Here is a 5,008-nt window from a genome sequence, read left to right on the forward strand (position 1 = left end):
GATTCCCCCACCTCTACACCCCCCCACCCACACCCCGGCACCCAGGCCTTTCATTAATTAGCAGATCTCCATTTGAACCCTGGACTTCTATTTATAACAACACTGCACAGCCCAGTCTACTGCTGACCTACATACACACTCTGAAAGACATTCATCATCTCCCTCCAACTACCAGCCCTCTAATCTACTCGCTAGAGGGGAAGCGGAAACGTAGAAAAAGGAGGGAAGAGAGAGAGAGAGAGGGCGAGAGAGTAACCTATTTATATCCATTACATAATTGTGAGGAATATTAACATTTCCACATCTCTCATTATTGCTGTTTAAATACAGTTCAACATACCATTTAACATGCCATACGCTTGTACTCCCAAACTAGTACTCCCAAGTAGTACTCCCAAACTATTTACTATGTTTCAGTACCAGCCGTGAGATATCAGGTTCTCCAAATATAAATTATTGTTCAATACTGTTTGGAGATCAAACTGTGTACCTGATTTCAGAAGCACAAGCACTTGGTGCAGCAATATGAGGGTAATATGATTACAGAAAGGGAGATGTCATTTATATTTGGAGAAAAACAGTTATATTTGTGGACACTCTTGACATTAAGGTTAATTCTGTCTTTCACTCTCTCTGTGTCCTTCCTCTGTCTTTGCACTACCTCTTTTTCTTCCCTCATGTCTTGCTCTCTCACCACTTTTTTAACTTTCTGTTGTCTCTCCTTTCCACTTTCGCTTTCTTCCCCTCCAGGCTGCCGGTCGCCACGGATGTGTTGTGTGTGTGTTTATTGCGGAGGGTGTGTGTCTCCACAGGGGCCAATGGGTATTCTGCCCTGTCGTGAACACCGTACCTCTGGAATAATACGCCACATAGTCTAACATTAATACACGTGATCAGATTCTCGTGCTCTCTGCCTGATTGATTCAGTATTCTACCTTAAACTAGCTAGAACAGGGAATCTGTGCTCTGAGAGAACGTAGAGGTTTGTAAACCCAGAGCAAAGAACTCTGGGTAAAAAAAACAAACAAAAAACAATAACCTATGGGAGATGGATGTGAAAGCCACCTCAAACTCAAACGATGACGTCAGTGTCGTTTGTGCTCTGTGTTCTCTCCCCTCTCTCTGAGAACTATCGAAGATCATTTCTGCATTTTTGCTTCGTTTTTTTTTTTTTTTAATGAAACTGTGGAATCCGTCGCGTCTCATGTTCTTTGTGTATTTTGGTGTAGTTCCTCTAGTTTGTGGTCTAAATGCAGTCTTGCGCTGTTGGTTTCAGTGTGTGATTATCCGTTATACTCGTGTGGATGATGAAAGTGCCAATCAAGCCTGGTTAAGATTAGCTTTGCGATTTGTTTGTGCATTAGAGTTGCTCTCTTTGGAGTGCTGGTGTCCATATCTACGTCATTGATAATTTTAGATCGACTTAAAATGTAAAGAACTATTGGAAGCAATATTGTAGCATGTTGTCAAGTTTTGTGTTTTGTTATGTCTGTTGTATGAGCCTTTGGATTTACTACAAATTTTGAATGAATAGGTTTACATGTACTTTTTTGTAATACCGTAAGTTAAAAAAAATAAAAAATGCTGCTATTTGATAAGTGAAATATACAGAAATATTTTAGTTGAGGGAAAAAAAAAAAGTCTGGTCTGTTGATTAGGATTGTGCTCGTTTTTCAACAGGGGTATAAACGAGGTGTATCAATATTAATTACATAGACGCAGTAATAATAGTCAACCTGTGCCAAACTAGAGCTTTACAGCTTCTCAACATGTAGGTGTGTGATGAAACATTAGATATCGATAACTTATTTAAAAGCATTGAACAAGTGCCAATCAATCAATATTTTTTAGTTCCAAGGAAAAGATAATCAGCGAAGGAAAAAAAAAGACATCGCAATGTTAGCATTGTTTTAACCCCATAGCTGCATAGACTAAGAGAAGAATTGTTTTATGCATCCATATGGTTTTAATACACTCAGTAGAGGCATCCTGTGCATTCGTGTGACCTGTGGCTTCCGCACTGCTTTTAAGTCATATTGTCTTTGTAGGTCGGCATGGAGTAGGCATACACATGTTATACGCATTCATAACACAGCCATTTATGAAAGTGTGTTTTGTGGATTTAGGTGTTATCTTTTTGCACGTCTCTATTGCATGATATCCAAGTGAATTATTGAGGGGTGGGAAATCAAAACAGACAAACATGAAAAAATAAATAAATAAACATCTTGCGTCGCTCCGAGACACACTTCTGCATGTGTCAGAAACGGAGCACTCTTTCTTTCTACCACTTCATTTGTGTTTCTCTGGTTTGAACAGCTTCCGTTTTTCTCGGTCAGATGGGTGTGGTCTTCTAAAGGCCAGTACACATAGGCCTAAGAACTGCAGTGTAACCATGGGAACTGGAGTCTATCAGGAATTCATAAAAGTGAGAGGATTCCAGTTTACGACGGTGGAATGTGTACGTACGTGTGAGACTCCATCGCTCTGCCTCTAATTTCAGGGGGAAATACCCATGCATGGAAACGTCATTTGAGTTCAGTTTTTTGGCTACGGTCATGTTTATTCATATGAGGAGTTGCGTTCATCGGTTTCAGACTTCTCTAGTTTCTCAGCTTGATTCTCCTAACCCCACATGTAATTTATGAATGTATTTACATTTGCATAAACTGAAACAAAATGTTATTTCAATGTTAAATGTCTTTTAGGTGTGATGTTTACGGCGGAGGTTGTAAAGTTCATGTAGCTCGATCATATCTGTCAGTAGTGTTAGGAAGGCCCAGAGCCACATTAGCACCCAAATTCATTTCTCTCTCTTCCTGTCTGCTGATGCATCAAATGCACTTTACTGAGCATTAGGTCCCATCACAAACACACACAGTGTAACCTTCTACTGGATGCAAAACTGAACCAAGCAACCTGTTTTTAACATGGAGAACTTTGACAGATATATTGTTGTTTTTCTTGTTGTTGTGTTTTAATTCTTTTCCTTCTTTGGTGTTTGTAAAATGAGTTGTAATTTTTTAAAGTGTGTTTATTTTTGTATTTCTGTTCATTTTGGGGAGGAGAGGTCAGAAGGAGAGTGTGTGTGATATCTGTCCTGCATTCCACTGTCTCTCCTATTACATTCCCTTCTGTGTGTATGTGTGTGTGTGTGTGTGTGTGTGAGCGCGAGTGAGAGCGTTTGCAAGGGTGTGTGTTTGTGAGTGTCAAGATAATGACACGCAGACACTCTTGTTACCATTGTAATTGCCAACTGTGTGAAGCTGAACTGCTTTGAAAGTGAAAGGTGTTATTTTTGATTTTCAAAACTGTACGTTCTGTTCAGTTTAGAGGAATGGAAAATAAATTGCAGAAACCTCTGAAAAGTTTGTGTTCTCAATTAATTCCAACATTTTCTGTCTTAGGTACTCCACAGATTCAAGTACAACATTTTATTTATTATTGTCATTAAAGGGACGGTCCAATGAAAAAATAGATATTCTGTTTGTTTCCCAACATTCTTCAAAATTTCTTCTTCTTTTTTTCCCGCAAAAGAAGTTTGGTTTGGAACAACTTTTTTGAGTAGACTATTTTAAAAATATTATTCAGGTAAATATGTAAAAAAAAATAACAATTGGGTGAAAGATAGACCAATCGAGCAGAATATATATTCTGACATCAAAATTTATAAAACTTGCACACATTTTACACATTATTTTTTAATAAAAAATTGAGTTATTTTACACTAATATTAAAGGGGCTATTTGTTGAATTCAGAAACCCTTGTTATTAGTGACACTGGTACCCATTAAGGCTGGGCATAAACTGTGCAATTTCCATGTACGAGTAGATCGTATGCAATGTAAAGCCAAAACTCATGATTTATGTGCTCACACGTGTGAAATACTCGGGTTGCGCAAATGATGACACCGTGTAGGCCTATAGATGATGGCCAGAAAAAAAATTATATATATATATATATATATATATATATATACAACACCAGCTATCAGTGATATCAAGAGGATTTTGCATATCCAATTAATGTATTAAATTATTATTATTATTATGGTACTTTTGTTAATAAATTTATAGGTCTAGTATAATTCATTTGCCCCGCAATAATTTCTTAGCGCATCACCGCATAAGGGAAAGAAAATAAAAGATTAAATTAGCTTACTCATCATTAAAAAAAGTTTTAAAACATTTAGACCTATTATACAATGAATAGGAAATTCTTAACAGTCTAAAATAGCCTATGTCCGAACACTGTAATAATCATCAATGAAAAGAGTAGCTTTATTTCAGACAAGGAAATTCCTAAAACAACTTGTTTAACACTAAATAGGCTACTTAAATTCTGTTTTTTTTTCACTACGTATATCGGCCACAAGATAAATTTTTAGAAAGTAAATTAAGACTTATATTTGGGATGGCAGAATGAGGGGTGGCAACTGTTTGCCACACAAAACTGGTATTTCCATTAATTGTGTAAATGTAGGCTATAATTCCATTTTCAGTTTAATTTAAATAAAAATGAAATACAAAGTTTAGAACCAAAATATGCATTATTGCAGTGGCATTTTCAGGATTAACAGCATTAATGAGTTTGGGCAGCAGCAGTTCAGGGGAAAGTCTGTTCTCTGTTAATGCATGAACATTACTAAAAATGTATATGTTATGTTATTAATTATGTTAATGCAATTCAAGTTTCTTTGGATTAAAGTATATGTAAACATAAGAGAGCCCTTGAGCAGGAATCTTCTCCTGATGTGCCTATACTGTTGAGGTCAGTTTTAGGCAGAGCATTAAAAATAAATAAATAATTAAAATAAATAAATAAAATAAAGTTTTATAAAATGATATACTTCACATTTCAGCCTTTAAGCCACTTTTTAAGAAAAGGGACAAGGCAAAATTATAAATTATTATATTATTTTAAAACATATATTTGGACCAATCAGACACACATTTGTTCATTAGATTTAACAAATCAATTATTCATTAGATTAACAAATAATCACAG

Source organism: Sinocyclocheilus rhinocerous, unplaced genomic scaffold (assembly GCF_001515625.1).
Source record: "Sinocyclocheilus rhinocerous isolate Xijiao unplaced genomic scaffold, SAMN03320098_v1.1 scaffold984, whole genome shotgun sequence".
Classification (NCBI taxonomy): Eukaryota; Metazoa; Chordata; class Actinopteri; order Cypriniformes; family Cyprinidae; genus Sinocyclocheilus; species Sinocyclocheilus rhinocerous.